This window comes from Pseudorasbora parva, chromosome 2, assembly GCF_024679245.1.
Source record: "Pseudorasbora parva isolate DD20220531a chromosome 2, ASM2467924v1, whole genome shotgun sequence".
In the NCBI taxonomy this organism is placed as follows: domain Eukaryota; kingdom Metazoa; phylum Chordata; class Actinopteri; order Cypriniformes; family Gobionidae; genus Pseudorasbora; species Pseudorasbora parva.
This window is the reverse complement of record NC_090173.1, coordinates 64,589,518-64,615,209: the sequence shown is the minus strand read 5'-3', so window position 1 is coordinate 64,615,209 and position 25,692 is coordinate 64,589,518. Positions and strand designations below refer to the sequence as shown.

The window sequence follows — 25,692 nt, the reverse complement described above, 5'->3', positions numbered from 1 at the left end:
TTCACTATAAAGATCCGGTTAAAAAGAACGATTCGTTCGCGAACCGGACATCACTACCATGTTCAGTATTTTCAGGTGTCCAGCAAGCAGGGGGTCAGAGAAAAAAGTTAACAAGACAACAAAAAGAGCAAACGCTAGAGCAGAGCGGGGCAGTGAGAAAACAGGAAATGAGATCAGGAAGTAAAGATGGGAATGTATTTAAAATACAAATACAAAATACTGTGAGGAAAATGTATTTAAATACAAATACAAAATACTGTGAGGAAAATGTATTTAAATACAAATACAAAATACTGTGTTGAAAAATGTATTTAAATACAAATACAAAATACTGTGTTGAAAAATGTATTTAAAGGAAGTGTATGTATGACTGTGGCCAAAACTGGTACTGCAATCTCTATCCCCTCTCCCCCTCCCCTGACTCGAGGTTGCCAGATTGGCTGCAGGATCTGCAGGAGCGTTTGTAGATCTGAAGCTGGGGTAACTAGAGCAGATCTGGCAATCCGGATGCCGAAACACTACTGACTTTGTGATTGGTAGATAGATGGAGGGTGGAGCTTCAGGCTAAAACACAACATGTCAACATCAACATCAGTTGAAGGCTGCAACAACAACTTTATAATGACAGTATCCTGGCCGGACTACTGTTGTCAGTGATGTAAGTATTTGAAATTAACATGATTTCTTAATGTCTAGTGACATATCAGGGCCATTTTATGATTAATTGAAATACATTTCTGACACACAGTTCCTTTAAATACAAATACAGTATTTTGTATTTTGAAAATACACCAAATACATGTGAAACTGGCAATTCAGTGCAGCATCCCTATTAGGCTGAAATCTATCTGGGCCTATTCTGAATGCCAAAAAACATTTAGATGTGTGCAACTGCTTAGAAACTTTCATTTTTATTTTTATATTCCCTTACGCTGCCCTGTAGGAAATAAAACAAAAACTAGTTTTTAATTTTTATTATATTTTATCACTATCATTACTTCAAACTCAGTAACAATACCTCAATAACACAGAGTCAATTATATATTAAATAACTGATGGTGTACTCTTCCAGGTGGTGTATCTGTGTGTTTCAGACATCAATCTATTCGCTCATTCGCCCTCACTCCTTTTTCCAGTCCAACATTCCAATTATTCCTGCCCACTAAAATCTGCCCAGATATATGTGCTTACCCTTATAGGCCTATCTATATAAACAATTTAGAAAAAGTTCCATCGATTCACGGTTTATATCATTGCTACGAAATCTACGATATGTATCGTCATATGATATCACTCATCCCCAGAGGTGTCAAGTAACGAAGTACAAATACTTCGTTACCTTACTTAAGTAGAAATTTTGGGTATCTATACTTTACTGGAGTAATTATTTTTCTGCCTCCTTTTTACTTCTACTCCTTACATTTTACGCAATTATCTGTACTTTCTACTCCTTACTTTTTAAAAATAGCCTCGTTACTCCTCTTTCATTTCATCTTGTTTAAAAAAAAGAGAAGTGTAAACATATACCAAACCAACACCCTATTGGTTATTACACGATCCATCGTGCCTGCACATGACTCAAATCACAAATCACACACGGTGTTGCCAGATTGGGCGGGTTCCAGCGGACGAGCACGCACTTCAGTCAATCAGCGATTTGACCACATTCATGACAGCCAGGTTTTTAGCGCGATAACTCGTAGATGTATTCAAGTGATCGCTATGCTAAAGTGGCATACATACAGTATATATATATACACAAGCCGTTTCTACAGTCAGGAGCGGGAGAGGGAACCAACTCTCAAATGTGGATTACACCTGTGAGTCGAAGACTCTTTATAAACATAATCATGATTCCCTGTCCATCATAATATACACACTCAGGACATCAGCAATAGCAACCCCAACAGCTGCTGAAAGAGGTTTGAATCAATGATGAATCAGTTTTGACTGGGATAAGTGCATGTCCTATGAACTTCACACAGGTACTGTAGTTTTGTCAGAGTAAAGCTAAGCGCATTGTTGTTATTTTTTTGTCGGCGGATTATTGTACAGTATCAATGAATTACGCATTGTGGCAGTGTTGTGTTTTAACGTGAAATGCCTGTTAATTATGTGCTTTTTCCGATCTCTTATTTTGGGCACTGTTTGCACTTAAAGTGGCTTATTCAATAAAATATCATCACATTATTTTGGCAGTTTTGGTGACCTTTGAGCCCTGCACAGGCCCTGCACAATCCTTCTTATGACACACTCCTGCAGTCATTAAAATAGTTCAGCTTTGTTTGTAATGTCCAAGTAGTTATATTTCATTTAGTTTCTTTATTAAAGTTAATTTAGAAAAATGTTTGGATAATTAGTTTTTTTTTTTTTTTTTTTTTTTAAGTGACAACCAAGCAGTCAGCGGCCGACAGTGGGTATGAGGTTAGGGGTGTAAAAGTCAGGGCCCTTAGGGCTCTAAAGCGTCGACTCAATCTGGCAACACTGATCACACATGTAGCCTACATTTACATTCCAATAAAGGTTATTCATTACTTATAGGCAACTAGTCATCATATCTCCCGCTTCAGGAAACACATGTGTTACGGCCCGCTCGAGACCGCAACAAAGATGGGATCGCCACAAGCAGATTTAATATAAGAAATTAAATTTATTAAACAATCTAAGGGTTTACAAAATCCCAAATGCTGACAACAATACAATCTCAAAGCGAGGCAAGCAGAGGCCAGCCGGAGATGATGTCAACTCTCCGTGCCTCCCTCCATTGCATGAAACCACGACATATATCGCTGCCTCCTAATTGGAGCCAGGTGTCTTCCATCTTTGCGGCCACCTACAAAACAAGAAAAGACAGAACCAACAAAAGAAAAACACCCATACCCATAACACATGTTAATGCTCAGCAGTACCCATATGGTATATGTCCATTGTACTAAAATGCATTCATTTTCAATGGGTATATATGCGGCTGAAACAGGTAGCCAGTGCATCCCACATTTTTCAACATTAACATTTTAATATAACATTATAGTCATTATGGCCTCTAGAAAAGTGTTTTTGAGGAGGTGGGGTAGAGCACTATAGGCCCCTGTGGTGTGGCCTAAGCTTTTGTCTTTAATGGCATTTTTTTCCTTACATTACTTTTACTTTTATACTTTAAGTAGTTTTGAAAACCAGTACTTTTACACTTTTACTTAAGTAAAAAGCTTGAGTTGATACTTCAACTTCTACAGAAGTATTTTTAAACCCTAGTATCTATACTTCCACTTGAGTAATGAATGCGAGTACTTTTGACACCTCTGCTCATCCCTAACATGCAGTAACGTTAATACTTCAAACACATTTGACAAGCTACTTTAATCAACAAGGAGAATTGACAATGACATCCTCACCTAATTCCAACAGTTTTGTAAAGTTGCTGATCCAAGGCTGGTTTGTACAACTGTGGCTCACGTGAATGAAAGTTGGGTTAGGGGAGTGTCTGGTCTGAACTAGTAGATGCATGAAAACAGCTCCTGATAAAGAGGTTGACTGGCTCAAATTATTTTGAGTATTTTGAAAATACAAAAATACTCAACTTAAATGTATTTAAATACAAATTACATCCATTTTTTCGAAAGGCTTTAAAATAGAAAATAGTATTTTGTATTTCAAATACGTATTTTAAGTATGTATCTGAAATACTGCCCATCCCTAGATGTGTTATACACAACGTTCACAGCTGGTTATCCTAAAGAGACTTCCCATTAGCGCTAAGCAGCATAGCATTAAGTGTAGCTTTTAAAAGGGAACCACATAATAAACCTGCTGATTCTTCAACAGTGCATTGCGTCCTCATACGTGACTGTTAAAGTTAATTGTTTATTTCAGGTGTTACTCTATGGGATAAGAAGTCACTGACTGAAGATTTGGACAGCCGTGCACAGCCCATGACAGATTTGAAGTTCAGCAGCTCCGACTCTCTCTCTAGTAAGGCCAGTCTCCTGGATGTAAGTGCTTCCCTGAAGGCCAGCTTCTTAGGAGGCCTGGTGGAGGTGGGAGGATCTGCCAAGTTTCTACGTGACACCAAATCCTCAAACCAACAGTCCAGAGTAACAATGTCTTACAGTGAAACCTCCAGATTTGATCAGCTTACTATGACTCAGCTGGGCCACATCACCTACCCTCAGGTGTTTGAGCAGAAAACTGCTACTCATGTGGTCACGGCTGTACTCTACGGAGCTAAGGCCTTCATGGTGTTTGATCGGAGATTTTCAGAAGAGGAAGAAAAGCAGGAGATTGAGGGAGAACTGAGTGTCATGGTCAAAAGCATACCTGGGTTTTCTATTGAGGGAGAAGGGGCCTTAAAAATGACAGATGAGGATAAGCAAAAGGCTGAGAGCATTGCTTGCACATTTCATGGTGACTTCCACCTTGGTCAGAACCCCACCACTTACACAGAGGCTGTAGATGTGTACAAGAAGCTTCCCACTATCCTAAAGGAGAACCCACAGAACGCAGTTCCAGTCAAAGTCTGGCTCTATCCTCTTTCTCTACTGGATTCAAAAGCTGCTCAGCTGGAGAGAGAAATCACCACACGCCTGGTTTCCAACACTGAAGATATAATAGAGAAGCTGGGAGAAGTAGAGAGAACATACAATGACCTGTCCAGAAAAACACTGGTGAATGCTTTCAATGATATCAAAGAGAGGCTGCAGTCATTTCAGAGCTCATTTAGCATTTATAAAACTGTGCTCATGAAAGCAGTGGCCAGAGTCTTGCCTGCTATACGAGGAGGAGAGAAGGAGGAGAAGTCACTGGGAGATGTCCTGAAGATCCACTACAGCTCCCCTTTTAAAGCTGAGATGCTTAACCAGTGGTTAGATAGTGTAAAGTCTGAACTTAACCTCTTGAGTTCTTACACCAAGAAACTGAAGCTAATCACAACTGAAGACTCGGACGGTCTCAACACCATCCTCTTTGATCCTGATATTGATGTTGTGGTGTGCTTGACCTTCACATCTCTGGAGTATGAAGACCTGTATCTTTCAAACCTGACAGAGTTTCTGAAATCTGACAAGTTTAAAGAGCTAGATGGGGAACGAAACATGGTTTCTGTGGCATCTGTCAGAAAGTGGTTCAGTGATCCTGCTGTCATCTCAAAGATGAGAGAGAACTTGTCTCTTTTCAGAAGTTTTTCAGAGGTTAATAATGATGAAAAGAGATACCGATTCATTATTTCTGCCATCTCTGATCCATCCAGTCCAGGCTCGTCCATCCGTCTGTATGAAAAAGGGAAGCTGACAGACACTCAGTTCCAGCCCGTGTCGAAGCCTCCCCCTCCAGAAGTGAAGGATGTCCTGAAGCGCAGTGTGTCCCTGAAACTGCAGAAGTCCCCAACTGGAGAAACTGTGCAGTACAGAGTGGAGTACCGGCAGGTGAATGAGGAACAGTGGCATGTCATAAACACACCTGATGAAGTCTTTACTCTGACTGGATTGGAGTCTGGAAAGCAGTACTTGATCCGCTACAGGATAGTGGGTAAAGTGGGAGTGAGTGAAGCCAGCGACACTATCGGCCCCATAACGACTCCAGGTAAGATTCTTATGCACATTTCTTTGCTTTTATTTGTTTTGACAACCATATTTCCTAACAGGTGTGGCTATTAATAATCATATGGTACAATATTAATGTAACAGGTTGTAAAGCATTTCCCAATTTACAGTATATAAGAATGTATTATCTAATTCATTCCTGTTGTCACTAATAGTCCTTAAAGACACAGAGTAAATTATATATTTGATGTCAAATGTAGGCTACTGTACTACTGTGGAGATCATGGGCAGATGTAACAAACGCACATTTCTCTGTATGAAAACCTAAAGGCCAGTTAAAAATATAATTAAAACAAAAAACACACAAACAAACAAACAAACTAATCAACGTAAAACACAAAAACTGTTAAGATCACAGTCTCATGGCATTCCTGCAGAAAGACCTGTCATCCCTGAAAACTTCATGATTGTTTAATTTAAACAATAAGGTTTGACAAAGACTTCAAGATTTATTAACAAAAAGAGAAAGGCGTGAACAGATTCAATATTTTTTTAATATCGCTGAACAGCTGAAGCCCAATTCAATCAACTCTGAGTAGACTTACTTACATGATCAATGGAGCTCTGAAATTATGATTCACCATGGCAACAGTACCCGACAAAAAGACATCTGCATACTTCCGGGTCAATATGTTTCATTTTCATGGTATCTGTAATGGAGACTCAGGCAGTACTCAGCTCAGGGCAGTTCATTAGAATAAAACAATGTCAACATGTACAAGCAGGCTTAGGTTGAATCACCAGGGAGAACAGCAGTGTCAAAGGTAAGGCAGAGAGAATGGTCATGACAGGCAGAGGATCAGGGCAGGCAGCAACCCATCAGAGTCCAGTATCCAGGCAAACAGGCAGACAAGAGGCAGGCAGATCAGGATCGTGTAGCGCAGCCACATAAAAGGGGGATATATATACTGCCGTTAATTCATTTTAATTATGAACATAAGACAGCTGTTTTGTATATGTATTTTCCCCTGTTGTATTTTGCCCAGAAATGTGTTTGTTCCCGTTTTTACTCTCACGAGACTGCTGTCGGGAGCTACAGGGAATCCCCATGATGTCATGGGGACAGACAGCTGATGTGGCACATCCGATAAAAGAAGCCGGCTTACTGGCGCTCTAGAGAGGACATTCTTAGTAATAACTGGATTACGTGATCGATCGGTCTACACACAAGAGTTTGGTCGTCACAGTCTGTGGATTGTTATCTCCCTAAGGAAATAAGGTTGGACTATTCATCAAGCTCCCGGACTATAAACTTTACATTTTCTATACATTTTTTCTTACCTTTGTTTATATTGTATATATTGGTTGTTTGGGGTTTCTTGTTCAACACACTTTGGGTCGACATCAGGGGCGTAACTACAGACAGTGCAGGCGCACTGGGGCCCATGCGGCAGGGGGGCTTGCAGCGCACACGGGCCCATGCCCACATTGCAAACGGGCCCCTGGCGACAAAGTAACTTTGCAGAATATTGTGACACTCACATTTCAAATGAAAATCACACGGCTGTCGCGCTCTACCGTCACGCTTAGGATACTGACCACCTTTTTCATCAGAGCGTGTGAGCGGAGCACAGTTGCGTGACGATCCGCTAGATACTCTGCTCTATGCCAGTGAGCTCCACTATTCACTATGAAATGTGAATTATTTGATTTAAATCTAGCGATTTCAAGCTTCCTTTAGACGTATGTGTCATGTTTATGTCATGCATTCACCGAGTTTCAGATTCTCGCAGATAGAAAGCGCACATTTTTTTATTTATTTTACTAAAGCACAAAGTTGTGTTGTTATGTGAGTGTACACAAATAAAAGTAGACAATTAATAGTTTATAATTATGTCTCACATTTATCTGTATGGCCAAAAATTACGGAGTATTGCGAGTTATATCCCCCGTCATGACTCGTGAGGGGGAAAAAAACATCAGAACTCGCCGTTGCGTTCTTCAGCCAGAGGGTTAAAGAAACCTTAGCTCATAATATAATTTATTATTATTATTATTATTATTATTATTATTATTATTATTATTATTATTATTATTATTATTATTATGTTATTATTCTTTATTTTAATTAGGGATGCATCAAATATTCTGCGGAAAATGGAGCATGTGCATTCTTGGCCCAAAGACTTTCATCACCGAAACAATGCGTGCTGGTCTAAAGATGTGGTTCATCTCACATCTGATGACGCATCTACGGGTTGTAACCATAGGGTTGTAACTTGAAAATAAAACTTTGTTTATGGTTTGCTCCTCAGTGATACACTAACACCAGCGATTATAAAAGAAAAACGTGGGCAAAACTGTCTCTCTTTATAAACTTCAATGCATGCGAGTGCTGCCTTAGGTTCAAATATGGACAGTCATTTTCACCCGCGTGTAGTGCCAGAAGACGCGAATGAGAACATCTGTCTCTGTGCACTCGTCCGAAAGCGCGCAGTCTCACAGCGCACAAATATTGAGTTCTCTTTCAAGTCTTGCGTTTGAATGGACAAACTCACACAAAAAGTAGCCTATGTCCATCTTGATGAGTCTCTAGTAATATTGTTATCTACTTTTTTGGCCTTCAGAACATCTTAAATTGCACATATGTAGATCCTAGAAATCTAAATTTTCTCGGGGGAGCATGCCCCCGAACCTCCTAAATTACTCACATTTGGAATCTTAGTGATTATAAAAGTGTCTTTTTTACAATTAAGGGATGTAAGCTCTACATTATGGTGACACAGAATAAGCCATTAATATTTGATTTGTAAAAAATAATAAACAACCGATATCCTGATATAGAAATGAAACCTAAACCTAAAGTGTTACATAGGCTAGGTCAGGGTGCAGCCCAGGGGGCTCATAGCCTGCACTGGGGCCCATCATTAGTAAGTTATGCCACTGGTTGACATCTATGTGGTTGTTTTGAGAAGTTTATTTGAGCACATTTTAAAAGAGGGTTAAAGAACATCCCCGGTTACATATGTAACCTTGGTTCGCTGAGAACAGGGAACGAGACGCTGCGTCAGCTGACGCTACAGGGAACGCCTTTAGCATGACAGGTGTCTGAAATCACTATCAAATCACAATCCTACTGACCGGTGGCAGCTGGTGACTTCATCACCATGCGACCAGGAAGTATATAAGGGCACCGTGCCAACATGACGCTATCCACTTCGTCTGAAGGGACTGTTGGAAGGCACACCTTGAAGCATGGCAACCTGACGCAGCGTCTCGTTCCCTGTTCTCAGGGAACCAAGGTTACATACGTAACCGGGGACGTTCCCTTTCGAAAGGGAACGAGACGCTGCGTCAGCTGACGCTATGGGGAATGATATAACCACGCGCCATGCTGAGGGGAGTGCACACCCCTTACTGGCAGTGAGAACTGCCTGGACGAGAATTAGAAAGAAAAGTCTGGACCACTCTCCCTCTGGTCACACCAGGCTGCCAGTGACAGCATTCTCTATGGTCATAGCCCAAGCTATATGCCTAAGAGAGGACCTTATTAAGTTTTTATCTGAGGTCTCTTACCCTCGGCTGCTCAAAGCCCTGGGACCAACTACTTCAACAAAAGGAGTCCCTTTAAGGGAATGTGGCTAGGGGGCCCGAGGGCGCCCCAGCCGGTCACTATTCGGGAAAACCTTTACCGAATGCCACCAGGGAGGCCTGACCTGGCATCACTTATGTGGGACACCCCGGCTTGGCCAACCCTGTCTGTTTAGAAACAGAGCCTTCGGACTTTGCTTACTCATGGGCATCCAGACTGAGGGACTGCAAACTGGTAGTGTCCTCCTCAAACTGGCCAGCGAGGGGACTTTCTTCTGCTCGATCCTAGGATCTACTGAACACATATATTACAAGGGTGCTCAGGAGGCCGGACAGGCCTACGGGCTGATCTAACCGGGAGGCCCCGAGGGGGGCCTGACCATCTGATCAGGCTCAGACGGCCGTAAGCTCGTAGACGACCCTCAGTGAGGGGAGCTCTTAAGCCTGCCTGGTAGGTAAACCATGCTGTAGGCTGGCAGGTCCCTGTCCTGAAGGGACCGCACAGCAGAAACGGTGTCTTGTCGTGCTAGGGCATGAGGCCGTCCTCGGGTATTGCCGGCTAAGGCCGGGACCCAACAGCTGGCAACCACTAGCTGTCAGCATAAAGCCAGTTATGTGTTCCCGTCCAAGGGACTCGTTCCCCCCAGGGAGGCCTGAAGAAGCCTCTACCTGGCACCGTTGAGGCTAGCTGTTAAAGGCCACAGGGAGATGGCTTTACTGGTCCCCTCAGGGAGGCCCATGAGGCCATCAACACCAGAAGCCACCCATGCTAATGGCTAGCTTGTCACCGAGACCGGGTCCGGGAATCCCTTCCCAGGGGGGCCTAGAGGGGCCTACCACCTGACAGCACATTACACTGGCTAACCGAGCGTCCGGGCTCGGGGGCTCACCCTCAGGGGGCCCGGAGAGGCCTGCTACCTGCTAGCCAGACGTGCAAACTGTCGGAAGTTACTGTGTTCCCGGCCTGTTTGATGCCTCATGTATAGTCGAGTCTTTAGGGCAGCCTGGAGATGCCTATTGCCAAATGGCAGCTCCCTGTCAGAGGCCTGGTGACAGACGGTGCTTATCCGATGGCAAATCCCACCGGAAAACCCTGCAGGTCCGGGGAACGACCTCAGGAAGGCCTGAAGAGTCCTGCACCTGATAGCAGAACATGCTAGCTGCCTTGGCTAGCAACCATGCACACTGTCATCGGACCTGGGAACCGGGGCTCACCCTCCAGGAGGCCTAGAGAGGCCTGGTTCCTGTCACCCAGTGGTCGGGACCCTGGGCCACCCCCTCAGGGGAAGCCATCTAAGGCCTGCTAAAACCCAGAATTTGCGGCCACAATAAGCTCTGGGGGCGGGGTTAGCACAGCCAGTCTAACTGTGCACAAGCGAAGAGACGCCTTACTGCAGTTCATGCGCTAGCCTGACCTCATACACTCATCTAGATATTTCACTAGCAGAGGTGCTAACGCTACCCAGAGGTGGCCATGGGCTTAATAGTTCGACTAGGAGAACGCACATCAGTTAACATCGCGGGCATGCGCGGTGGCCTCGACTGCTCATATTACACATATCCAGAAGAGAAACTGCCTCCATAAACCACAGTGCTACGCTAGCAAACATACAGCCTACATAAACACTCTGTGTTTATCACAAACATCGTTCTAGCCACTTTACTGGGGAACTACAGGCCCAGACTTTAACTGAAAAAATTGTTACACATCCGCAAAACATCCCAACAACATACGGGAAAAGAAAGAATGTTTGCCATAAAAGGGGACTCACACGCTGTCTTCCAGTGCCTCATCACTCACCGTCCGTTGGTGACTGCTGTCTGTTTGGCGGCCCGGAGAGAGCGATCTGTGGTGCGACGCAACTCGGCCATCGCATCAGGGGGTAGGCCCACCCCCTGATCAAGGTCCCTCAGCAGGTTGGCCTGATAAGCCTGCAACACCGACATCGTGTGCAAGGCCGCAGCCGTCTGACCCGCCGACGTGTACGCCCTGCCATTAAGACGTGAAGTCGTCTTTAAAGGTTTCGATGGCAGGGCTGGAGCTCTCAATGTCGATGGCCGCCCTGACGCGAGATAGTTTGTAAATGTCTCGTCAATGGGCGGCATCGACATATACCCTGCCTCGGCCAATCCCTCGACATCAGCAAAACTAAAATGCTAATGCCGATGAATTCGAGCCGAGTAGGGCTTCTTCCATGCCACCACGACCTGCTCGTGAACATCGGGGAGGAATGGAAGGCTCCCTGGAGCTGGGAAAAGTGTAGGGGAGAAAAGAGAAAGCGATCGCCCAATCTATCCGGGCGGGCGCCCTCTCCCCTAGCGCTCTGCCACGGCAACTGAAGCCTCAGTGCCACTCGCCCCATAACATCCAGTAGCTCCCTGTACACGGGGCAGGATGGCTGGGAGGATTTGGCCTCAGCCTCATTATCCTCCTCGTCCACAGCCATCCTCTGTTCGACTGGAAGAGCAACGGCTGACGAAGAGGAGGAGTCTCCATCCGACTCCTCCTCCGTCAGCCTCCTCTCGCGATCTGGCTGATCGTCTGCGAGCACCGTGCTCTCCAGACGATGAGCCAGGTCCATGTGGGAGCCCCAGGACCGACGTCGCCGCTCAGCTTCAGCATGAGCGGGACCGCTCCCAGATGCTGGCTCTTCTTCCCTCGAGAAGAAGGCCAGACGAGAGCGGAGCGTCCTCAAAGGGAAAGGCTCACAGTTCATGCAGGAAGCCCCGTCAAGAACCTCCCGCAGGCAGAGCACACAAATTGTATGCGTGTCCTCAGGCGTGAGAAACCTGGGACACGGGTCAGCACACTTCCTGTACGCCCCTTTTCTCTTTTGTGTGCACTTCATTCTCTTTACTATTGTTTAGACTTTCTAACGAGTCAGACAGACAGTCCCTGAAGACGAAAGGATAGCGTCATGTTGGCACGGTGCCCTTATATACTTCCTGGTCGCATGGTGATGACGTCGCCAGCTGCCGCCGGTCAGTAGGATTGTGATTTGATAGTGATTTCAGACACCTGTCACGCTGAAGGCATTTCCTGTAGAGTCAGCTGAAGCAGCTCGAGTTCCCTTTCGAAGGGGAACCGTGTTATTTGTGTACTTCCTTTAACTGCCTTTACCAGGCTTTACCAGGCTGAGTGTTACAATCGTAAACGAAAGGCAAAGTGGTATAAAAATACAGGCAAAGGAAACACAGGGAATAATGCTCAGAAATGTAGCCAGGCAAACAAAACTTCACAATAAGTGACTGAGCAGCCAAGGTTTAAATAGTCAGTGTAATGGGGAACAGGGGTGAGCTAATCAGTCCCAGGATGTAGGTACATGGAAAATGAAGTCCGAATGAGTCTAGTATTCTGGAGAGTGAGACCTTCATTCGCCACTGGTGAAAACCTCAGCAGTATTTGTAACAGTATCCCACAAGCAAACAAAGTAGAAAGAAAGCATGTGGTAGCAACTAAAAATGAAAAATAAAACCATAATTCAATCAGGTAAATCTTTAACCCTCTGCACCCTAAGGCTAATTGGTGGCCCTGAAGCAGTTTTACATGCTCTGACATTAGTTTTTTTCAGATGCTTTAAAGCATATTAATGGCTAAAGTCTGATTACACTGTATTCAGCACAAACACAGTAATATGGTGTGTTACTGTGTGATGATATGGCTACAGTAATATGTGAGCAACATGTACATACAAGTTTTTAGTTTTGAGAAAATAATGTTTATGCATAGTTTTTGAACAAACTAAAATGTAACTGAAAAAGCACTGAGGCCATCTAACACACTTTAAACATTTGTTTACATTTAAATTTAATAATTTAGCAGACGCTTTTATCCAAAGCGACTTACAAAAGAGACGAGCATTAGAAGCAACTAAACAACACAAAAGAGGAGAGAGATGAGAGAGCAATAGAGGCATTGGCCCTCATTTATCAATCTTGCGTAGAAACTGGCGTATATGTTGGCGTAAGATTATGCTTACACTCCTCTCACCGCCTGATTTATGAAACTGTGCGCACCTCTTCAATCCAGGTGTACGCAATACTTGCCCTTGATAAATGCGGCGGCTGAAACGATCGTCATTAGAATAACACGCCCCTATATATTCAAGTCTCCGCCTCTCCCACACCCTCATTTTACGCCATGGACAAACAGAAGACGGCAAAGAAGCGAAACTTCTCCGACGTGGAGATCGGGCGCGCTCAATCATCTCACTAGTCCTCTAGTCAGGGCACTGATTAGGACATAAGTCAATGGGCTGACTCCCTGATCAGTGCCCTGACTACTGAACTAGTGAGATGATTGAGACGCGCCCATCGAGACCATCACCAGGGAAGTGAAAAAAAAAAACGAAAAAAAACCGAAATTGTTTTATCTGGGAGTTTAAAGAGTGGGATTAAAGGCACCTACAAAAACAAAATATGGACCCAAATTACGAGTACTCTTAGGAGGTTGAGAAGCGCACTCCAGCAGTTTAAATAGCTGTTTGGATGATAAATTACCATCACAATGCATTATTTTACAGCACGTTTTGAAACAATTAGCATTTAATTTCGTATCACGGCACATGTATTGGGGTGTACGACGGTGATGCTGATGTGATGTGGAGTACCATTCATTCACATTAATAACTACATGACAATTTGTAAGATTCTTCTTCTTCTTCTTCTTCTTGTTATTATTATTATTATTATTATTATTATTATTAGGGGTTCAAGCACGAAGTGCTGAACACCTATTGTATTTGTGCTGATTTTTATTATTAGGGGTTCAAGCACGAAGTGCTGAAACCCTATTGTAATTGTATTGATTTTTATTATTATTATTATTATTATTATTATTATTATTATTATTCTTCTGCCGTAAAAGCGATCGTGCAGACCAAACCGTAAATGCTAGAGACTTCAAACTTTGTCAACAGGTAGTCCAAAAATCGAGGAGAGGTTATCAAATTATGAGCCAGATTGGCCCATAGGTGGCGCTATAGCAACCAAAAGCGCGAAACGGCTCATAACTCCTAAACCGTTGCTCCTAAGGGTCAAGTGTCTTATATCATTGGAAAGCTGAGACCATGACGAACAAAACGTATATCTCCGATTTCATTTCCGTCATGAAAATTTGTCCGCCATTTTGAATTTTGTCAAAAATCTACTTTTGCGAACTAGTCCCTGGTTTTTTGACCAATCGGAACCAAACCAGTGCAGAAATGTTCTCTGGAGACTGAATATCAATATTCATTGAAAAAAAGTTGAAATTTCGATTCATGTTTGCTAAAGGGCATCAAAATGGATGTTCAGGGCGGAGCCTATTTTAATAATAAGGCTATAACTCAAGAAGGAAATGAGACATCGTCACCAAACTTGGTACACATATTTATGGACTCAGTCCTTGGTCACGATAAAAAGATCGCGACGATTGGCCACATGGTGGCGCTATAACATGAAAAAAACATAAAAAGGGGTATAACCACCTGACCGTTAGTCTTATTGACTTGAAAATGGGAAAGCAGTGTCTTGGTCCAAGGCCCCATGTATGTCTATGAGAACATCGGCGTATCTCAAAAAACATGGCCGCTATCGGCCAATGAAGTTTGAGCACCTATAAAACAAGGTTAACGGAGGCTGATCGGAACAAAACTTGATGGGCATGTTTGACTCCTGGCCCTAGAGGTCTGTAAGAATTTTTAAAGAAATTGGCCACTAGTTGGCGCTAAAGATTTGTATGGCTCTGTAATCACGTGGTGTGGCACCCATCCACAAAATATGCATATCATGTGATAGATCTCCTCATACTGAACAACTTTGCCTCTAGAACCATTGCTGTCAGTCAAATCATTAATTCAATATTTGCAATTATGTTAAAAACCTACTTTTGCAAACTAGTCCCTGGTTTTTTGCCCAATTGGAACCAAACCAGTGCCAAAATGTTCTCTGTAGTCTGAATATCAATATTCATTGAGAAAAAGTTGAAATTTCGATTTACGGTTGGTAAGGGGTAGAAAAAGAATGTTGTGGGCGGAGCCTATTTTACTAAAAAGGCTATAACTTAAGAAGGAAATGAGATATCTTCACCAAACTTGGTACACATGTGTATGGGCTCATTTTTTGGTCTCGATAAAAAAATCGCGAAGTTTGACCAGTTGGTGGCGCTATAATGTGAAAAAAACAACGACCGCTAGTCCGATTGACCTGAAAATTGGTATGCAGTGTCTTGGCCCAAGTTACTATATAAGTCTATGAGGACATTGGTGTATCTCAAAAAACATGGCCACCATCAGCCAATGAATTTTGAGCATCTATTAGATGGGGTTAACGGAGGTCGATCGGAACGAAACTCAGTGGGCATGTTTGACTCATGGTCCTAGAGGTCTGTAAGAATTTTGAAAGAAATCGGCCACTAGTTGGCGAACCAGTGCCAAAATGTTCTCTGTAGTCTGAATATCAATATTCATTGAGAAAAAGTTGAAATTTCAATTTACGGTTGCTAAGGGGTGGAAAAAGAATGTTGTGGGCGGAGCCTATTTTACTAAAAAGGCTATAACTCAAGAAGGAAATGAGATATCTTCACCAAACTTGGTACACATGTGTATGGGCTCATTTTTTGGTCTCGATAAAAAAATCTCGACGTTTGACCAGTTGGTGGCGCTATAATGTGAAAAAAACAACGACCGCTAGTCCGATTGACCTGAAAATTGGTATGCAGTGTCTTGGCCCAAGTTACTATATAAGTCTATGAGGACATTGGTGTATCTCAAAAAACATGGCCGCCATCAGCCAATGAATTTTGAGCACCTATTAGATGGGGTTAATGGAGGTCGATCGGAACGAAACTCAGTGGGCATGTTTGACTCATGGTCCTAGAGGTCTGTAAGAATTTTGAAAGAAATCGGCCACTAGTTGGCGCTAACCCAAAAGGAAAGCTCAAAACTTCACGAAAATTGTTGGGTATATGTGGCATGACATGCTGATGAAGCATGCAAAGTTTTAAAGAGATCGGACTATAGGTGGCGCTATAACTGTTAAAAAGCTTTAAAAACCATGCATTTCCTATGGTAAATTGCCTATATTGGCTGTGAATTGATTTTTCCATCTATTATTTCAGTGTTTAAAATCTTGCTAAATAAAACTTAATGTCTTTAATTATTATTATTATTATTATTATTCTTCTGCCGTAAAAGCGATCGTGCAGACCAAACCGTAAATGCTAGAGACTTCAAACTTTGTCAACAGGTAGTCCAAAAATCGAGGAGAGGTTATCAAATTATGAGCCAGATTGGCCCATAGGTGGCGCTATAACAACCAAAAGCGCGAAAGGGCTCATAACTCCTAAACCGTTTGGTCCACACTCAAGTGTCTTATATCATTGGAAAGCTGAGACCATGACAAACAAAACGTATATCTCTGATTTCATTTCCGTCATGAAAATTTGTCCGCCATTTTGAATTTTGTCGAAAATCTACTTTTGCGAACTAGTCCCTGGTTTTTTGACCAATCGGAACCAAACCAGTGCAGAAATGTTCTCTGGAGACTGAATATCAATATTCATTGAAAAAAAGTTGAAATTTCGATTCATGTTTGCTAAAGGGCGTCAAAATGGACGTTCAGGGCGGAGCCTATTTTACTAATAAGGCTTTAACTCAAGAAGGAAATGAGATATCTTTACCAAACTTGGTACACATATTTATGAGCTCAGTCCTTGGTCACTTTAAAAAGATCGCGACGATTGGCCACATGGTGGCGCTATAACATGAAAAAAACATAAAAAGGGGTATAACCACCTGACCGTTAGTCTTATTGACTTGAAAATGGGAAAGCAGTGTCTTGGTCCAAGGCCCCATGTATGTCTATGAGAACATCGGCGTATCTCAAAAAACATGGCCGCTATCGGCCAATGAAGTTTGAGCACCTATAAGACAAGGTTAACGGAGGCTGATCGGAACAAAACTTGATGGGCATGTTTGACTCATGGCCCTAGAGGTCTGTAAGAATTTTTAAAGAAATCGGCCACTAGTTGGCGCTAAAGATTTGTATGGCTCTGTAATCACGTGGTGTGGCACCCATCCACAAAATATGCATATCATGTGATAGATCTCCTCATACTGAACAACTTTGCCTCTAGAACCATTGCTGTCAGTCAAATCATTAATTCAATATTTGCAATTATGTTAAATACCTACTTTTGCGAACTAGTCCCTGGTTTTTTGCCCAATCGGAACCAAACCAGTGCCAAAATGTTCTCTGTAGGCTGAATATCAATATTCATTGAGAAAAAGTTGAAATTTCGATTTACGGTTGCTAAGGGGTGGAAAAAGAATGTTGTGGGCGGAGCCTATTTTACTAAAAAGGCTATAACTCAAGAAGGAAATGAGATATCTTCACCAAACTTGGTACACATGTGTATGGGCTCATTCTTTGGTCTCGATAAAAAAATCGCGACGTTTGACCAGTTGGTGGCGCTATAATGTGAAAAAAACAACGACCGCTAGTCCGATTGACCTGAAAAATGGTATGCAGTGTCTTGGCCCAAGTTACTATATAAGTCTATGAGGACATTGGTGTATCTCAAAAAACATGGCCGCCATCAGCCAATGAATTTTGAGCACCTATTAGATGGGGTTAACGGAGGTCGATCGGAACGAAACTCAGTGGGCATGTTTGACTCATGGTCCTAGAGGTCTGTAAGAATTTTGAAAGAAATCGGCCACTAGTTGGCGCTAACCCAAAAGGGAAGCTCAAAAATTCACGAAAATTGTTGGGTATATGTGGCATGACATGCTGATGAAGCATGCAAAGTTTTAAAGAGATCGGACTATAGGTGGCGCTATAACTGTTAAAAAGCTTTAAAAACCATGCATTTCCTATGGTAAATTGCCTATATTGGCGGTAAATTGACTTTTTCATCTATTATTTCAGTGTTTAATATCTTGCTAAATAAAACCTAATGTCTTTAATGCCTCAGTGCTTAAACGCCCTTAAATGCTTGAACCCCGCTCAAATGCTGCTTGCAGCTTTAATTATTAGGGGTTCAAGCACGAAGTGCTGAACACCTATTGTATTTGTACTGATTTTTATTATTATTATTATTATTATTATTATTATTATTATTCAGCCGAAAAACTCATCGTGCAGACTAAACTGTAAGGGCTAGAGACTTGAAACTTGGCCAATAGGTAGTACAAAAATCGAGGAGAGGTTATCAAATTATGAGCCAGATTGGCCTATAGGTGGCGCTATAGCAATCAATTGCGCGAAATGGCTCATAACTCCTAAACCGTTTGATCCACACTCAAGTGTCTTATATCATTGGAAAGCTGAGACCTTGGCGAACAAAACGTATATCTCCGATTTCATTTCCGTCATGAAAATTTTTCCGCCATTTTGAATTTTGTCGAAAACCTACTTTTGCGAACTAGTCCCTGAGTTTTTGACCGATCGGAACCAAACCAGTGCCAAAATGTTGTCTTTAGTCTGACTATCAATAATCTTTGAAAAAAAGTTGAAATTTCGATTCACGGAAGATAAGGGGATCAAAATGGACGCTCAGGGCGGAGCCTATTTTACTAAAGAGGCTATAACTCCAGCAAGAAATGAGATATCTTCACCAAACTTGGTACACATGTGTATGGGCTCAATTTGAGGTCACGATAAAAAAATCGCGACGATTGGCCACTTGGTGGCGCTATAATGTGAAAAAATCATGAAAATGGCTATAACCACGCGATTGCTAGTCCGATTGACCTGAAAATTGGTATGCAGTGTCTTGGCCCAAGGCCCCATGTATGTCTATGAGAACATTGGCGTATCTCAAAAAACATGGCCGCCATCGGCCAATGAATTTGAGCATCTATTAGACAAGGTTATCGGAGGCCGATCGGAACGAAACTCAGTGGGCATGTTTGACTCATGGTCCTAGAGGTCTGTAAGAATTTTGAAAGAAATCGGCCACTAGTTGGCGCTAACGAGTTTTATGGCTCTGTAATCGCGTGGTGTTGCACATATCCACAAAATATGCATATCATATGATAGATCTCCTCATGCTGAACAACTTTGCCTCTAGAACCATTGCTGTCAATCAAATCATTAATTCAATTTCCGTAATTATGTTGAAAACCTACTTTTGCGAACTAGTCCCTGGTTTTTTGCCCGATCGGAACCAAACCAGTCTAGGATAATTCTCTGGACTCTCTAGATCAATAATCTTTGAAAAAAAGTTGAACTTTTACATTTGGATGGCTGTACCAGGGCCATTTTAAAAAGAGGCGTGGCAATATACACTCAAAAGCCTATAAATCCTAAGGTAAAACTCAAAACTTCACGAAAATTGTTGGGTATATGTGGCTTACCATGCTGATGAAGCATGCAAAGTTTTAAAGAGATCGGACTATAGGTGGCGCTATAACTGTTAAAAAGCTTTAAAAACCATGCATTTCCTATGGTAAATTGCCTATATTGGCTGTAAATGGACTTTTCCATCTATTATTTTAGTTTTTAAAATCTTGCTAAATAAAACTTAATGTCTTTAATGCCTATGTGCTTAAAAGGCCTTAAAGGCTTGAACCCCGTTAAATGCTGCTTGTTATTAGGGGTTCAAGCACGAAGTGCTGAAACCCTATTGTAATTGTACTGATTTTTAGGGGTTCAAGCACGAAGTGCTGAAACCCTATTGTAATTGTACTGATTTTTATTATTATTATTATTATTATTATTATTATTATTATTCTCCGCTAAAACGCATCGTGCAGACCAAACCGTAAGAGCTGGAAATTTGAAACTTTGTCAGATGGTAGTACTCATGTTGGGGAGACCCTGAGAAGCTATGACCCCAATTGGCCCATAGGTGGCGCTATAGCAATCAATTGCGAGAAAAGGCTCATAACTCCTAAACCGTTTGGTCCACACTCAAGTGTCATATATCATTGGAAAGCTGAGTCCTTAGCGAACAAAATGTATATCTCAGATTTTATTTCCAGTATGCAAATTTTTCCGCCATTTTGAATTTTATTGAAAACCTACTTTTGCAAACTAGTCCCTGGTTTTTTGACCGATCGGAACCAAACCAGTGTCAAAATGTTCTCTGGTCTCTGTTTATCAATAGTTATCAAAAAAAAGTTGAAATTTCGATTCATTTATGCTAATTGGCTTCAAAATGGACGTTCAGGGCGGAGCCTATTTTACTAAAAAGGCTATAACTCAAGAAGGAAATGAGATATCGTCAACAAACTTGGTACACATGTATATCGGCTCAATTTGAGGTCACGATAAAAATATTGTGACGATTGGCCACTTGGTGGCGCTATAATGCGAAAAAAACATGAAAAGGGCTGTAACCACGCGACCGCTAGTCCGATTGACCTGAAAATTGGTATGCAGTGTCTTGGTCCAAGGCCCCATGTACGTCTATGAGGACATTGGCGTATCTCAAAAAACATGGCCGCCATCGGCCAATGAAATTTGAGCACCTATTAGATGGGGTTAACAGAGGCCGATCGGAACGAAACTTGATGGGCATGTTTGACTCATGGTCCTAGAGGTCTGTAAGAATTTTGAAAGAAATCGGCCACTAGTTGGCGCTAACGAGTTTTATGGCTCTGAATTCACGTGTTTTTTCACGCATCCACAAAATATGCATATCATATGATAGATCTCCTCATTCTGAACAAATTTGCCTCTAGAACCATTGCTGTCAATCAAATCATTAATTAAATATTCACAATTATGTTAAAAACCTACTTTTGCAAACTAGTCCCTGGTTTTTTGACCGATCGGAACCAAGCCAGTGTCAAAATGTTCTCTGGTCTCTGTTTATCAATAGTTATTGAAAAAAAGTTGAAATTTCAATTCATTTTTGCTAATTGGCTTCAAAATGGACGTTCAGGGCGGAGCCTATTTTACTAAAAAGGCTATAACTCAAGAAGGAAATGAGATATCGTCACCAAACTTGGTACACATGTATATCGGCTCAATTTGAGGTCACGATAAAAATATTGCGACGATTGGCCACTTGGTGGCGCTATAATGTGAAAAAAAACATGAAAAGGGCTATAACCACGCGATCGCTAGTCCAATTAACCTGAAAATTGGTATGCAGACATTGGCGTATCTAAAAAAACATGGCCGCCATCGGCCAATGAAATTTGAGCACCTATTAGACAAGGTTAACAGAGGCCGATCGGAACGAAACTTGGTGGGCATGTTTGACTCATGGTCCTAGAGGTCTGTAAGATTTTTGAAAGAAATCGGCCACTAGTTGGCGCTAACTCAAAAGGGAAGCTCAAAAATTCACGAAAATTGTTGGGTATATGTAGCATGACATGCTGATGAAGCATGAAAAGTTTTAAAGAGATCGGACTATAGGTGGCGCTATAACTGTTAAAAAGCTATAAAAACCATGCATTTTTTATGGTAATATGCCTATATTGGCTGTTTAAAATGTTTAAAATCTTGCTAAATAAAACTTAATGTCTTTAATGCCTATGTGCTTAAAAGGCCTTAACCTGATAACCGTCACGAGGACGAGGACGCACTGAAGGTCTCTTTGTTTAAATTAGCTCAAAATTACTATCAGATGTAAGTAATTACCTTGACAAACTATACATCATTAAAAAGATCTAAGACTAAAGTTTAATTTTTTTACCTCTGTTTTATTCTCAAAGTCTTATAGTGACCGTAATGTGTTAATATGTTCCAGGAGTTATGAATATGATCTTTGGCGTCGCTACCTTTTGATTGTAATATGCGCGTCATTTGCTCCCATTCATAAAAAAATCCTCCTTGGTCGTCATGAAGACACTCGACAAAACAACTTCCCTCAGGGCTTTTACTTCAAAAGTGTGCAGATGTGGAGAAATATTGATAGATTCTCACACGTTTGAGTCAAATTTCTATACAGAGAAGTATTATTTATTCAATCTTTATCCAAAATCCGCGGATGTGTGATTATGAGCGCAGTAGGCTGTGATATGCTGTGTTTTCAATTCATTCTGGCAGCCGGGGGGCGCTGGAAAGCTGTACTACTGAAAATTCACCCCATGGGGAACACATGAAGAACAGACACACCATGTGACATTCAGGAAGTATCTGACATATGGACATATCCACACAGCTCCCTGGGATCGTCAGATCGCTATTTTATGCAGATAAACACGTTTTAAGACAATAAACACACAATCGCGGCAATATATGGTTGGTCTGTGTTCTTTATGCCATGTTGGGTGGTTTCATAATAGATGATATTTATAATGCAATGCTATTCCACATAGCTTTTAGCATTGTATATTTTCTGTCAGATTTTTTGACCCGAAGCTATATGAGATCACATATTGTTATATAAAACACTCTACATATAAAATATAAAGTGATATGAAGCAAGTTTTGAATAAAACATGATTTTAATCGTATAAATTGTTGTTTTGCTGGTGTGCTAAGCTAACATGCTAGCTTGCCCTAGATGCACCTGCCACTCAGTAAATACTTTATTTTTATGAACATTTTCTAAATGTAAAACTACTGAAATGCTTATTTGGACGAAATGCATTCAATAGAGTCTCAGTGAGGGTAAAGTGAGAGGTTTGATTTAGAAATGAGGTTTGAATAGAACAGTTTGAATAGAGAATCGTTAGTAATTATAATGCAGACAAAAGAATAATAATTGGAGCCATAACCAGTCCGCAGAAGTGTGAATGCCGGGGAGACAAACTGAATGGGGCAGTTTGCACCTCTAAACAATAGAGGCAATACAGCGACTGAAAGCTGAGAAGATGTGGCAATAAACATCAGTTGATATTTCAGCGATATCTCAAAATAAAATCACATGAAACGATCTTGTAAAACGTTTAATAAAATGCAGAGTTTTAGACTGATCATCTTCAGATCTGAAATATAACATGGTCAGACTTGTGGCTTTAGCTGTAGTGCATTTCTAGATTTCTCCAAGGCCCACTTCAATTTTATTTTCATAAAGATATATCATACAAATAAATTTCTAATAACTTTACAAAACTTTGAAGCTTATTATAGCTTTTTTTTATTATAAAAAATATTATCATTTTGACTTTACAGTAAACTGCCAGGTGTCTGCTTTCAAATGAGACCATAATTATGCTTTTAGTGCAAAGGATTCACAAACTGTATTTGTTTTAGTCTGAGTATACATTTCTTAGGATTTTTTCAAAATTTAGAAATCAGCTTAACAGGTTAAACGCTTGAACCCCGCTAAATGCTGCTTGCAGCTTTAATTATTATTATTATTCTGCCGTAAAACTCATCGTGCAGACCAAACCGTAAGGGCTAGAGACTTGAAACTTTGTCAATAGGTAGTCCAAAAATCGAGGAAAGGTTATCAAATTATGAGCCAGATTGGCCAATAGGTGGCGCTATAGCAATCAATTGCGCATAAGGGCTCATAACTCCTAAACCGTTTGGTCCACACTCAAGTGTCTTATATCATTGGAAAGCTGAGACCTTGGCGAACAAAACGTATATCTCCGATTTCATTTCCGTCATGAAAATTTTTCCGCCATTTTGAATTTTGTCAAAAACCTACTTTTGCGAACTAGTCCCTGGTTTTTTGACATATCGGAACCAAACCAGTGCCAAAATGTTCTGTCTAGTCTGAATATCAATAATTATCAAAAAAAAGTTGAAATTTTGAATCATGAACGAAAAGGGGCGTGGAAATGTACATTTAAGGCGGAGCCTATTTTACTAAAGAGGCTATAACTCCAGCAAGAAATGAGATATCTTCACCAAGCTTGGTACACATGTTTATGGGCTCAGTCTTTGGTCACGATAAAAAAATCGCGACGATTGGCCACTTGGTGGCGCTATAACATGGAAAAAACACAAAAAGGGTTATAACCACGCGACCGCTAGTCCGATTGACTTGAAAATTGGTAGGCAGTGTCTTGGCCCAAGGTACCATGTATGTCTATGAGAACATTGGCGTATCTCAAAAAACATGGCCGCCATCGGCCAATGAAATTTGAGCACCTATTAGACAGGGTTAACGGAGGTCGATCAGAACGAAACTCAGTAGGCATGTTTGACTCATGGTCCTAGAGGTCTGTAAGAATTTTGAAAGAAATCGGCCACTAGTTGGCACTAACGAATTTTATGGCTCTGTAATCGCGTGGCGTTGCACACATCGGCAAAATATGCATATCATATGATAGATCTCCTCATGTTGAACAACTTTGCCTCTAGAACCATTGCTGTCAATCAAATCATTAAATAAATATTTGCAATTATGTTAAAAACCTACTTTTGCGAACTAGTCCCTGGTTTTTTGCCCAATCAGAACCAAACCAGTCTAGGACAATTCTCTGGACTCTCTAGATCAATAATTATCAAAAAAAGTTGATCTTTTGCATCTGTATGGCTATAACAGGGCCATTTAGAAAAGAGGTGTGGCAAAATACACTCAAAAGCCTATAAATCCTAAGAGAAAACTCAAAACTTCACGAAAATTGTTCGGTATATGTGGCATAACATGTTGAAGACACATGCAAAGTTTTATGGAGATCGGAGTATAGGGGGCGCTATAAGTGTTAAAAAGCTTTGAAAACCATGTATTCCCTATGATGAATTGCCTGTAAATTGTATTTTCCATCTCTGTAATCAGGTGGGGTTAAAACAGCCACATAATATGCATATATTATGATAGATCTTCTCATACTGAACAACTTTGCCTCTATAACCAATACTGTCAATCAAATCTTTATTTAAATATTCACATTTATGTTAAAAACCTTGTTTTGCAAACTAGTCCTAGGTTTTTTGCCTGATCGGAACCAAACCACAGCAGTATGATTCTCTGCACTCTCCTGATCAATTCATATTTAGACTTTATAAAGTCACTATTATAATATTTAAAATCACATTTTGACATTTTATCACTTCATTTCACCTGATATCTCTCAAATTCATTCAGTGCTTAAAAGCCTTTCATGCAAAAGGTGTCAAATGCTTAAAGACCTTAAATGGCTTGAACCCCGCTAAATGCTGCTCGCAGCTTTAATTATTATTATTATTATTATTATTATTATTATTCAGCCGAAAAACGCATCGTGCAGACCAAACTGTAAGGGCTAGAGACTTGAAACTTGGCCAATAGGTAGTACAAAAATCGAGGAAAGGTTATCAAATTATGAGCCCGATTGGCCCATAGGTGGCGCTATAGCAATCAATTGCGAGAAAGGGCTCATAACTCCTAAACCGTTTGGTCCACACTCAAGTGTCTTATATCATTGGAAAGCTGAGACATTGGCGAACAAAACGTATATCTCCGATTTCATTTCCGTCATGAAAATTTTTCCGCCATTTTGAATTTTGTCGAAAACCTACTTTTGCGAACTAGTCCCTGAGTTTTTGACCGATCGGAACCAAACCAGTGCCAAAATGTTGTCTGTAGTCTGAATATCAATAATCTTTGAAAAAAAGTTGAAATTTCGATTCACGGAAGATAAGGGGATCAAAATGGACGCTCAGGGCGGAGCCTATTTTACTAAAGAGGCTATAACTCCAGCAAGAAATTAGATATCTTCACCAAACTTGGTACACATGTGTATGGGCT

At 41.3% G+C, this 25,692-nt stretch overlaps 1 pseudogene; it reads left to right on the top strand.

Moving 5' to 3' along the window:
- The window catches only part of LOC137048054 (stonustoxin subunit alpha-like), a 185,094-nt pseudogene that overhangs the window by 67,898 nt on the left and 91,504 nt on the right, over positions 1-25,692 (top strand).